This window comes from Leptinotarsa decemlineata, unplaced genomic scaffold, assembly GCF_025532065.1.
Source record: "Leptinotarsa decemlineata unplaced genomic scaffold, Ldec_3_MD MMD2_tig00078346_RagTag_RagTag, whole genome shotgun sequence".
In the NCBI taxonomy this organism is placed as follows: domain Eukaryota; kingdom Metazoa; phylum Arthropoda; class Insecta; order Coleoptera; family Chrysomelidae; genus Leptinotarsa; species Leptinotarsa decemlineata.
Window position 1 is genome coordinate 1,097,485 of NW_027412724.1, and position 14,152 is coordinate 1,111,636.

General features: G+C 34.2%; 1 protein-coding gene across 3 annotated transcripts in view; it reads right to left on the minus strand.

Moving 5' to 3' along the window:
- Wdr62 (WD repeat domain 62) overlaps nucleotides 1-13,507 on the minus strand; it is a 172,354-nt gene extending 158,847 nt beyond the window's left edge. For all 3 annotated transcript variants that reach the window (XM_074185644.1, XM_074185643.1, XM_074185638.1), the window contains exon 1: nucleotides 13,366-13,507. The gene's annotated coding sequence lies outside the window, so the exon portion shown is untranslated. The remainder of the gene's footprint in view (nucleotides 1-13,365) is intronic.
- Nucleotides 13,508-14,152: the final 645 nt, after the last annotated feature.

Consider the following 14,152-nt stretch of genomic DNA (forward strand, 5'->3'; position numbering starts at 1 on the left):
AATGATATATGAATCTCCTTTCAACTAATTCAAAGTGTGTGAAATCAAAATTTTATTTATATTTTTTTCCTGTGTTGAAGTCATCGATTTTTTCTAGCATTTTACCGACCTTAACATTTTATATTATTTATTGATTGATGCCCATTGACATCCGCTGTGAATATTCGTCCTACAGAATTAAAATGTTTCAAAAATATAAGGTGGTTTCAACAGGATTTGAAACGAAAAGTTAAGGCTTGAGGGTGTAAAATTGCGTATTATGGAGCCCATTATTATGATATTCAAAAATATAAGATATAAGAAATATTACTGAAGTTTTATTCCAACACCAAACCGTTATTTCAAACACCTCGACACGTGTTTCGATCACTAAGTGCTTCAAGAGGAATTGAATTTAATCCGAAATTCTTTGTTGATCCCATTTTTACTGAAAACAAGTTTATTTTTTCATAAAAGGAAAATAGTTAAGTCATTAATAAATTACCTGTTTTCCTAGAAGTAATGTTGTATTGTAATAGTTATCTCAAAATCTACCTGTTTGGCCAAAATTAATACTTTATCTAATTGAGTTTTGGCATAAAATGTCAATAATTAAAATATTTTATAAATTACCTGATTTCCTAGAAATAATATTGTATTGTTTTTTCAAAATATGCCTGTTTTACAGAAATTATTCATTTATCTATTTAAGTTTTGAAATTATGTATTTACTTTTATATAAAAGACATTGTAAAATAGTTTGAGGTACCAGTCCTACTGATGAAGCCACCGTGTAGGAAAACGCGTCTTAAAATTTATTGTGAAAATTCTATAATTATTATCATGGATAGTATTATTACGTAATGTTATGAATGACTTGAATGCTTCTTCTTATAATAAGACAACTGCATTAATATGATTTTCATCAAAACTGAAAACCAAATATTCGAATAACTCACAACGACCAACAAGTCAGGAAAATGTTCTCTATGAAAATGACATCAGTAAAATACAACTGCAATCGACCGCACAAAATCGCAATATGTCAAGCGTGACTAGAACAGTTTAAGAAACTTCTGAAAGAATATTTCTGCTGCCTGATAGTTTCTTTTTTGGTTTAGGCACTTGTTTTCTAGAAACGCATTTCGCTACAGCTACCGAACTGAGTCATGGCCGGTGGAAGAAATCGTACCTATCTGTGTAGAGTTTGGGTCAATGAATGACAAATAAAGTATAAGGAAAAAAAGGAATAGAAACTTTTGTTTGCAATTTTACGTTACGACTAGAATAATCGAACAGACTAGTAACATATTTCTACACATCTACTGCACATCTTGAGGGAGGGGCTTCTCACCGGCCATGACTCAGTTCGGCAGCTGTAACTTTGTTGATGCAATTACATCTATGGTTGTTCACGTTAAGAAGAGAATGACGTCATTTTTGGTAATTTTGTATATCCAACATAACAACGTTAAAATTCCCACTGAAATGCGTTCAACAGCAATGAAACTAGTAACATTTCATTTTGTAAGTTCCTCAAATTTCAGACGTTGCCGAATCGAAAAAAAACTCGAAAACTGTCAGTCTTTCTTTTCTTTTCAGAACTAATCATTTCTTTTGATAAGACCTGCGTATATTCAATATGCCTGAAACATTGTCGAAATAATCCCAACAAATACTAAAAGTAAGTAAGGATAATAGCAATAAAACATATCAGTATAAAAAAAAAAATTTGAAAGTTTGAAATAGTGCACATGTTAGCAACGCCGTAACTTGTCATCTTGTGACGTCATTCTCTTCTAAACGTGAACAACCTATATCAGTAGAAACAATTCTATACAGTACGGTCAATGTATGTTTGCACATACGTCATCAATTTGTTTATCCAAAATAATTCGAGGAAGTAATGAAAACTCCAATTTCTGCAGTTTGAATATGAATGTATGAGGCAGGTTAATTGAGGTAATTTGAGGTAAAAATTTATAACTACATTAGTAATTTGACAATAAACAACATTGAACTTTTGGACGATAGAGATACGTCATTAACCTTCGAATTTGGACTTGACGTTTACATATCTATTTCTCTTCGAAGTTACCAACTATAAGATATTCGAACAAGAACTCTCTCTATGATTAAATGCAAACTTTAACTGTTTCGTCTTGGTTTGTTATGTGTAGAAAAAACTACAGGGTGCGAGTCAACAAGATTGGTCCATTGCTATGAGAGCAAACAATTTTTCGAACTGCTCAATTTTTTTGCAGGCATCGATAAATAGTATCTTTTAAAATTAATTTCTCGCATACTGGGTGATTCAGTCGTGCGTGGCCAACCAAAGTTATATTTTTTAAATAGACCACCCAGTATATGAATACGTCATTTGATTCCATATTTTTTCAGCTTTCTAAGGAATTTCCATTTCCATTGCGGCATTGCCAAGTTATTCCAGAAAAACCTATTTTGCAGACAATATTTTTTTAATTCACCACCGCGTGTATAAGCAATTAAGTGGATTTTTTTAGGAATAGTTAGTCAACATCACTATGATAATTTCTGGAATCTAAATTTTCGGAAACAATATATAGGGTGCTCGGTAAAACCGGTCAAGATTCATTCATTTTCAAACTGACATAATTCAACTTTTTCAAATAGAACAAATGGAAAAATAAAGGGTGTTCTTTTTGAAAAAGTTGAATTATGTCTGTCTGAAAATGAATGAAACTTGACCTGTTTTACCGAGCACCCTATATATTGTTCCCGAAAGTTGAGATTCCAGAAATTATCATAGTGATGTTGACTAACTACTCATGAAAAAAAAATCCACTTGGTTGTTGTAAACATGCGGGTGGTGAATTAAAAAAATATTGTCTGCAAAATAGGTTTTTTTGGAATAACTTGGCAATGCCGCAGTTGAAATTCGAAAACGAAAATTCCTTGGAGAGCTAAAAAAATATGGAATCGAATGACGTATTCATATACTGGCTTTTCCATTTAAAAAAATATAACTTTGGTTGGCCACGCTCGGCTGAATCACCCAGTATGCGAGAAAATAATTTTAAAAGATAGTATTTATCGACATGACTGCGAAAAAATGTGAGCAATTCGAAAAATTGTTTTCCCTGATAGCAATGGACCGAGGGAATCTTGTTGGCTCATCCTGTATATAACATAGCGTCAAGTATTGATAATGTATATATAATAATTCATTGCTCCAAGTGTACTTTGAACAATAGCAAATCGGTGGCTATTCTAATTTGAATAATATCAACCTGCCACAATGATATGAGTCGCATTCGAGTCAAATTGTGAATATTCAAAAACCAAAACGTTGAGTGTGGTTATAGAAAAATCTCCAATCAGCATAACGAACTTTTTATCTTCAAACGAAAAAATCGACCAACCTTTTAGAAAGTAGCATGATACACAGTCAGTTCCACAATAATCTCGAATATGTCACATTTATATTTTTCAGAACGACTGGGTAACGCACCTGCTCAACCAGACATTTCGCTTTGTTGGAATTGTACTGTTAATCGCTAGCAATCAGGAGATAGTTCATTATTAAACTGTGGTTTGTCGTCGGCGAGTATAAATTAGCTGAAATATGAGAGCGCCGTGTTGAAACAAAACACAATATACATTTACGTGAAAGAAACAATAGGAGTCGAAAACTATTGTTATTTCTCAATGGTAACCTCTGAAGGAAATTTGATGATTCTATTCAGAAAGCATGAAGGGTGGATGTGGATACTTTAATATTTAAGATAATTGTATGACTGGATAAGTAGAATTTGGAACCTTTGGCATGAAATTAACCTATTAAGATTCTTCCTTCACCACAACAAAAATTCTGTCTTTCGACGCGCGTTTCGCTAACCAAGTAAGCACCATCAGGAGATGACAAAATCTGCAAGGAAGTCCACAACGAATTGCCATTCTTAGACGTATTGGTGAAGAGAACCGACACGAAATGGGAAACATTTGTGTATCGAAAACCCAATCACACAGGAACCAGGAATCCAACCACCATCAATCGACTAAGAGAGGAATCATCAAGACTCTACTAGACCATGCTTTCGGGCTCTGTAATACAAAGGAAGGTTTCGAAAAAGGAACTAGGCATCATCAAAAATGACCTTCAACGAAATGTTTATTCCAAAGTGATGGTGGAACAAGCCTTAGCTAGGAGACAGCAAGAGCTCCACAAGGAAGAGAAGCCGCCACAATCAGTACTTGTACTTCCCTACATCAGAGGATTGTCAGACAGAATAAGAAGGTTTGGGTCCAAGTATAACATCAGAACCTGTTTCAAATCTGGAAACACTCTTCGTCGCAGCCTCACAAAAACCAGGCCATCAAACACGGACTGCGATTCCAAGAATTGCATTTACCGGATACCTTGCGAGTGCGGAGAATCATACATCGGTGAAACTGAGAGGCCATTGAAAGTTCGTATTGCCGAGCATACGTATTGCCAGCAAATCAGGAATAGCAGAGCACGTTTGGACTCATCAACATAACATCAAGTGGGCTCAAGCTGAAATCATCCACAAGGAAGAACACTGGTTTAGGAGAAAATTCAAAGAAGCCGCAAATATGTTGTCCAATAACGCATTTAGCAAAGCTAGCGTAGAGATACGGAACATATGGAAACCTCTAATCAAGCAGAACACGACTAACTCCCGCCAATCGGTCAGCTCCCGCTAAAACCGATGAAGCGGAGAGAGGGAAGAGGGGATAGTTGAACGCACTCGAATGACCTATAGTTAGATATCTGAGGAATAAGTTCAGTTATCACCCAAAGACGATGGTGGATACTAACAATCGAAACGTCGTGGGGTAACTTGGTTTGGAATCTTTTAATTTTTAATTTTCATTTCTTGTTAATAATTTTTTAAATTTACATCTCGTGTTAATAGTCTAATTTTTTAATTTTTTGGTTGTTGTTTGTATTTTATTTCATTGTAATTTCAGTTTTTTGCTTTATATAATTGTTATTTTTTCAGGTAATGTCTTTTTTAATTTTTTACAGATTCTTTTCGGTTTTTCAAATCAATTTATATCATATTAGACGATGGAAGTCCGAACTAATATTGTTTTTTAAAGAACATTATATACAAACTCGTAGCGACTAAAAAAATGAATTAAATTAAAATACAGATTGATCCAAACCAAATTCAGCACATACCATTAGTACCATTATTATTGGAAATACTAAATCTTTAAAATTGACCAGTAGGATTTTCATCGCTTATCAAGATGGAAGAAACAAAAAACAATTGAGTAACGCATTTTTCACTTCTTCAATGAATACGTATCTGTATACGTTTTTCCTGGTAAAACTAATTGAGGCATATGATAACTTTTTTACAATAATAAAAATTAAAGACGTTAAACTGACTTATGAGCCAAAATAATGTATTTCAATACAATAAAATTCCACTGAATAAATCATAAGTTGAACTACTAGAGACCTGCATTAGGTCCTCTTGGTTTCCATCTATCCATCAATAATACAATGCGCCAAAAAGTCAATTCTCCCGAGATAATAAAATATACCGTGTCGCGATGCGATGGGTCTTCCTGCGACGCTCTGCTTAAGCGGTGTGCTTCTTGAATGGGAATTGCCCTTAAATTCAGATATCAAGCTCTTAACTGTAGTGTTTCTTTGAGTTACTGTTTCTATAGGTAATGTCATTCTCTGACCTGAAAAAATGTGATACGGTAGAGGCTTACCTCGCAAGCAGAAAATGTTTTTCAACCATGATCAAATCTACTCTGATCGAGTTCTGTCTGATCAACAATATCTTCCGAAAATATACCATGCTTGGACCACTGTGTCGATTATGGTCTATTTTGAAGCCTCCCATAAAAATTCCATACGCGACCTTGTCAGGGACCAAAAATCAAGAATTAATAGTTTTTTACGATGGGTTCTTGAGAGGTGCAAAGTATGTAGAATTCATGACTGTGGTTTCGAACAATTTTTTAGATAAATTGAAGCTAATTGAAAGGTACAATGTATATTTCCAGCAGAATAAAGTATCTTCTCATAACTGTAAGGGGACGTATCGGCTTCTGGTAACGTCGTTCAATAATACATAGATAATAGGAATGAACGGACATTCACTAGCCTGTCAGATCTCCTGACCTCACTCCCTTGATTTTTCGAATGATAAATTGAAGAACCAACGGTAAGTTGATATAAACAACGATAAGCTGCTACTGAAATTGTGACCGCGATGGACAGCATTCGAGCAGTTTAACAACGGACACAAAAAGGTATATATAGTATATCCTATACGTATACCATATACTAGCGACCCGGCTTCGCACGGGTATCAGAACATATGTGTAAATTTTTTTTAGTCATAGTGTCACGTCAGCTTGTCCGTGAAGAACGTTCTCGTTTTCAATCGGTTGGCTTTCCGCACTCTTCGAAATTCTAGAACAGTTCAGAACATCGAAAGTATTCCACAAAATTTCATAACATCTCGGAACATTCTGGAATGTTCGGGAATAATCTAGAACAATCGAGAAAATATGTAGGCTCTTCATCTCCCATCTGTAAACAAGGTTCAAGTTTTTACCTGAAAGACGTGTTTTTGAAATATTGGGGAATATTTTGGAACTCTCGGAAACATCCTAAAATACAGAAGATCATTGCGTAACGGTCAAGGGAGTTTTCATATGAAGAACATGTTTTTGAAGTTACGGACTGGAATTTTCTAGAACAGTATATAACTATCGAGAGTATTAGAGAACATTGTTGAATGTTTTGAAACGTTTGGGAATAGTCGGAAACGTACGGGAACATATTGAAAGATCCCAGGTCATTGTGGAACTCTCGAATGCTGTTGAATTTTCAGGAACATTGCAGACTATTCGAAATCCTTTTTGTAGGCTGAAGCAACTCTTCGATAGGGTATAAAGCAAGATTCGGTGATTGATTATAATTTAAAGCTTATTATTTCATTCCAACTACCACAAAATCTTATATCAACTCCATGAGCGAAGACTGGTACCTCAGCTAGTATCATTTAATAATAGTGACCTTGAAACAAAAGTATTTCACAAACACCAATTTTCATTTCGTGAAACGTAACTACATATATACCCAAACTTAACACAAAACAAAAATTTGACCTTGTCGTATCGGTTTGACAAGCCGTTTGAATGCCTCAGACAATAATTTTAATTTTTGCGATAACTTCTAAAACATTGATTTGAATTGTATGGTTGAAAGGACAATCAACACATTTTAAATATTTATTGGGAATACGCTGTCTCTAAGAGATAGACATATGCATATTTCAACCAATTCATACAAAACAATATGAAATTATACACATTAACCTTTGTCCATTGGTAAAAACCGCATGGAAATCTGTTCAGTAGTTTTTGGGTTTATCGCGTTTAGACAGACAGACCCAAGGGAAATTCAATTTATAAAATGTGTCATTTTCGGTGTGAATATGAATTTTAGAACAGTTTTTGAGTCAAAAACACCTGAATAATGATCAATACTTGTTACTTCAATGCATTTTTCACAACCTGCCCTCGGCGTTACCAAGCAACGTTCTTTTGCTAAATAAATAACTTATTCAGGCTTATCATTTGAGTACAGTTGAGTCTAGCAGTGCATTCGTGGTTCAGCTTACCAACACTGATGAGACTCACGGTTGGTCGAAACAGCGCTGTGAGGTGTTGGATCATGAATGCTTTGTTGTTGGGCTCTGGTTTCCCGGAACCCAAAAACCCCCGAAAACTATTTAACTGTGCCTCAAAGGCAGTAATTTATACATTTTAATGATTTTTGTTATATTTAACGAATTTTTGAAATAGCCTATTTAAAAGAAATATTATCAGCCCTAAGGTATCGCATGAAAACGACATCGTTTTCATTTTCTGTCAGAACGACTCAATCTAACTTCTTTTTAATCAACATTTCTCAATTATAAAACCAGATCACATATCAAAGTATGCGGTATATATCTGTTTTCATTCTGAAGCGGTAGAAATTAATCAAATAATAATTCAATAATAGCAAGATTTACCAACATATCGTAACGGTATTGAAAAGACAAGAAAAAGCTCTCTATAATTATTGAATTTAATAGACTACTTACTTGAGAAATCATCACAAATCAAGGTCAGTTTACGTAGCTGAAGGTAGTCAAACTATATTTTTCTAATCCCATTAATTTATCCTTTGTTCGTACAATTGATACTTTTTACCTTTTTCTTAAATGATAGATACACTTTTGAGCTCCTTTATATTTGCAGGAATGTTATCCACTAGACCATTGCATCTTTTACCGCACTACCTTTACACCGCTTAGCAACCTTGTTCCTCAATTGACTTCTTTTTTATGAAATGCAGCCTAATGCTATACTTCTTTGTGTAGTTACTTCTTTGTGTAGTTCTGTATTTTACGAAATATAATACCAGATGGACATTGAATTATATCCGACTAGTTGTCCGCAAAATCGCCCGCGTAGAATTTGGTTTGTCCCATTAATTTTCGTGACAGACCATGTTAAACAAATAGTTACAATATTTTTTATCCATCCAAAACTTCAGGTTTCCAACTTCACAGCTGACGAAATTCAATACAATCTTTGAAGCCCCCTTTTTCCCTCTTAGGGGTGAAAATTCTTGATTCCCGTTCTTAATGCTTACTTACGCTATACAAAGAACCTACCTGCATATTTTAAGATTCTAGGTTCAGTTGCTTCAGCTGTGTTAATATAAGGGAGGGCAATAGCTAGTAATTTATATTTTCACTTATATTTTTATATTCAGTAACTAAAACAATATGCCAACTGCACTAAGTGATGAATAGCTTCGAGAATCGAATTATGTTACCTATATAGAAATTCGCAAAACCAACACAACCGTCAACGACGTTTGCCCTTAAGCATCTGCCCGCGTTCGGGTCTCATTCTCGGCGATGGCGCTTCATTGCTTAGACCATCCCTCTACCACCATGCATCATCCCCCGTCGTTTTACAGTAGACGCGACGCGTAACGGTTTACTGTATTGTTATCGTGATAACTTTTAAACGATTCGTCCAAATTACTTAGTGTAAAAGATAAAGTTTATCTATATTAATACTTAAAACACTCTAAATAAACAATCTTATGGTACATGATCTGCATGTAAATCCAACGGTAAAGGCAGCGCACGCCAAGATAGCTCTCAGGGAGCAAGAATTTTTCCGACTCACTATATTATGACCCAAATTACATAAACCCTTTGTAAATTGTAGCCATTGTTTATAAGCTGTATTTATGTGAAGTTTCATTTAAATCCGTTCAGTCGTTCAGGCGTGAAAGAGCCACAAACATACATACATACACCCATCCTCACAAACTTTCGCATTTATATTGATATAGATAGATACACATTTATGCCAGTTATCTCACAGAGGGTAGGTAGTCTTGCAGTTGCTTCTCGTTCATATAGCAGCAGGACCAAGGTGAAATCAATCGAGTACATTACAGAGATCCGAACCAAACACATGTAGTGTGTGTTTCGGATTTTATCGCATGTGTCTGAGGTAGTTACCCAAATATTCAATTCAGACAAAAGGCAAAAAAAATTTCAATATCGTAATGACGGAGCCTCAAATGAGCCAACAATTATTGCATATTCCAATTTCACAAAAAGATAAAAAAACGCATAGAAAATCAGCGATGGGGGACACTAAGTGACTAAAATGAGCCTTAAATTATGACGTAGGTCTTATTCAAGAAAATATTTTTTCAGAACCCACGACATCTCCGTTAAATGAATTGTAAAAAATTTTGGAATAGAATCTAAGGCATCGTCAGGTGTAGCTGACGTGCAAAAACCCCTAATATGGGAAGGTTGTCGCGGGTATCAAGGTGGGAATCTTGCACCTTGACTATCTGAATACTTCATTAACGATGAAACAGCAGAGCATATACTATGTGCCTGCCCCGCTGGGGACCGAATCAGGTTTTTAGAATTCGGCAGTGCCGTACTCTTACCATCTGACCTGAAAGACCACTCACCATACAAACTAATCGGCTTTGTTAAGAAACTGGGTTTATTTGGCCGAGTGTGAAGAGGTGTGAGCCACAATAAACCCTTGCGGGTTGCGGTGAAGGGTCGAATGGACCCACTCACTTTGGACCTAACCTAACCTAACCCAGGTCAACGGGGGTATTGAAAAAATATGTGGGTTTAAATTTCATATCGAAATTGAACTCCGAGAGAAATTGTTGTGTTCATTGAATTTTTTGAACACACGTTCGTTTCTGAGGTTTCTGCGTTTTTGTTGGAGAATAAAACCTTAGACAACGAATAATGTTTCTTGTTACTTCCGTAAATTGAATACTTCACTCCTGTGTGATGACAGAAAAATCTGGTTTCTATGCGGAAACATTTTACATAACAACGAATTCGACTAGCCTTTCGTTATCCATAAATAATGAATTAATATTATTGTAAACGGTTTGAGTATCTCAATTACCCAAAGGCGATATCCGGTATAACGTATAGTATCAAGTAACATTAACGATGCATTTAAATAAAACATTTATGATGATGCGGTTATTTATCGCAAATAACCCCGGTATCTCAAGTTTTGTGGTTGTACGACAATGAAGTAGTTTCTAGTAAACACGCAGAGAAATTCATTCTGTAAAGACCTGGATGGCAACTTTTTACAATTTCCACTTTGATGACAGGTAAAAGGAATGAATATTTCCGAGAACCTACCTGAAACATCATAAAAGCTGAGTCAGGGGGATTTCATACTTAATAGACTTTACTGTCAGTAGCGAAAACAATTTTTTGGTCCGCACAAGTATTTCTGACGTCAAGAAAAGAAAAATTAGTCTTGCCTTTTGTATTTAATATATTGAGCTTAGATTGAAAACGACAGCTTGAGAAATGGAAATCATGAATACGGAATAGTGGAAATATTATAAAAATAAAAATTTCCAAAGAAAGGAAGAAAACAAAGATATGCAGATCGTGCAAAAAAGTTTCATCCAGATGAAAACTGGTAGAAAAAATCGTTCTGAAATAACTACTTTCAAATATATGAACATTAACGGAATCAAAGAGGTACACAGAAATGCTCGACGTAACATATAATAAAATAATCATAAAAAAAATTCTAATCTCCACTTTCTACATAATGGTGGAAAAGTAGAGAGCTCTAAAACTAATCCCTCCTAAACAATACCAAACATACATTCGCACAAGTTGTGAATGAATGCTTTTTAGGAACTGTTCTTGTCACAAGAGTAGATGTGTTTTTTTCGGTAAGATGAGAAAATTACACCCGGAAATTTGAAGTTTTCTTTCAGTACCATTTTATTCAATACGTTGTGTAATGTTTCTGTATATGATATTTCCTTTTCTCCTTTAAGAATGATTGGAGTACAAATTTGATAAAAAAAAGCGAATCCTGATTTCAATTAGTTGAAAATCAGAGCTTTCATGCTCCAACATCAGACTCCACTGTTTCTACTCGCCGTAGATCTCATCAGTGGTGCTAGGTCTGTAATTAAGGCGGTTTGTATCTGAGAGAAACTTCTGTGAATGATCTACAGATCGACAAAATAGTTAAGACTTTCGTGGCCGAGGTTTTCAGTGTCACTATTTTTCGGGTTCAAAGGTCGTGAATTTTTGGAATTTCTTCCTGACGTTTCGCTCGGATATTAATCCAGGTTGTATAATAAACCTCTGAAGAAACTAGTCACTCGCAGCAGCGAAAAGTCAGGAAGAAATTCCAAAAATCCACGGCCTTCGAACCCGAAAAATAGTGACACTGGATCTACACATCTTTGTAGACAGTTCTTATTGATGTATTTGTTCTTTCCTTCCTTTAGAATTTTTCCACATTCCATATACGTAGTGATGAAGAAGTAGAAAGCCAAAAGGGTTATTCCCAAAAAATTATAGGTCATTGAAAATGGTTTTGTTTTTGAAAACATTCTGCTTTATGATCCAAACAATTTCACGTTCGAACCATTCGTCAAGGCATTAGTCCATGCAACTCATTCTTGAGGTTCGGGAGCAAAACAGTTATTTGGCGCCAAATCAGGACTGTGTGGCGGATGAGTCATCACGAAATTCGATTTTATGAGACATTCTTTTTTCGCTCACAATTATTAATGATTTTCAATTATCGAAAACGATTCACAGTTAAAAGAAAAAAATAAGATAAATTGGATTTTTGAAAACTATGCAAGTCTTGCATGGCGTGCATTGACTGACATTTTGATACAAATTTGAAGAAAATGAAAATACCTCTGAAGTAGAACTATTTACAGAAAAAAGTTCCTCGAGAGCCCGCTAGGCTATAACTAGGTATTTTTCAGAAGAATGTTTCTATTTAGAATACATTAATAATGTATTTTTGTTTTACATAAACACATGTACGATAAAATATCTAAATGAATCAGAAAGAATTCTACTCATTCGAAATATTTTGAACAAATAAATACATGAAAAAATAAATCAAGCAATTTATAATTGAAAACAAACCCAGAGACCCTTTCAAAATATTTAATTGGTATGACCTTAGTTGAAGAACTGCCAAAATACGATAAAAATCTAGTTCTTTTTAAATGCGACTAGTCAATAGATGTCTTCTAGGTAGGAGGTAGGAATGTGACTTATTTTAGATATTTATATTTATGACTGTATTAAAATTACTTAGGTCTTATCTATTGAAAATATGTTTTTAATTTAAAAATGTATTTCCTTTGAAGAAAGTATGGAAATTATTGTCTTTAAAGTACATGAAATAAAAATAACAAAAAAATATTGTTACATCGAGTAGGTACTTTTATGGCTTCTTTCTCATTTCTTGTATCTGATAGATATCTATGTCCTTTGATTTTTTCATAAAGCAGGTTATGTAAAACAAAACAAAATTTTGTAATCACCCTTGGGAAAATATGAACATGCGATACTAAGGTAGGGCCATTGGGCCCCCTATTCACTATTGATTTTTCCTGAATGTAAACATTTTCAGAACACAGAAGGGTTCTTTGTTTAGTCTAACAACTGTCCGCAAGTAGACTGGATATTGCACTAATTTTTAATAATAACCAAAATAATATAATTAAACGGTTAAAATTTGAATCAACTGATAATAACACTCACAATAAGAAATACAATTTTAATGACAATGTAGTTGAGATGAAAGGAATTGATTGTAAGAAAACTCACGTGTTCAACTGTTATTTCAATTCCTATAGTGATTAATGTACCTATATTTGAATTTATCATAAACCTAATCCTAATTGAAATTGATTTTTCTCCTTTCCTTAGTTATTTAATTGCCAATCTTGTGATAAAACATTATGGTAAACTATAACACGTGACTAATACTAACCTTTGCAATGCCTGTTTTTGCAGACTTCTCTAATAAAAACCAATAAAAACACACAAACTACCTCAAATCGTCTTGCTCATGAGACACGGACACAACACTCCACGAAAACAGATCTCGCCATATTGAATATTTCTGAATGCTCATGGCACTTCATTCCCAGTACGTTGGTACATGTCAAGCTATACTTTTGAATATTTTGGATAGTTTTAATGGATTCATAAAGTATGAATTGAATTAATAATTTGATAGAAATAATGAGGCACACATTTGGAATCGAAATCAGATAATCGTCCAACTTAAAGCTTATAATGGAAATAAAACAATCTACACAAAATCGAATGAAATTCTGTAGATGTTAAGATAGATTGAATGAATTTATATAGCTCGGTTATTTTCGTCACTAATCGAAAGAGACGGATATTGCGACTTGCCGAACTCCAAAGTGAAATAGAAAATGTTTACGTAGGGTTTTGTTATATCAAAATACTGCAGGTATATGAGAATATCATACAGGGTGGTGCAAAATTCATAAAAAGCTGCATTAAAGAACTAGTATTTAAATAGACTTCAAGAAGTCTATTTAAAATATTATAATTTCTCTCGCATATATTCTGTACCTATACATTCCATGTCCAATCTATGTTGGATTTAAATTGGATAACCATAAAAAAGTTATAGATACTCGTCTAATTTAAAGAAAGGTTACATGATTTCACTTGTCTCTAAGATATGGATACACCTATATTTTAAATTTGAATTTCGAATTTAAAAAATCTAGGTTTTCTTC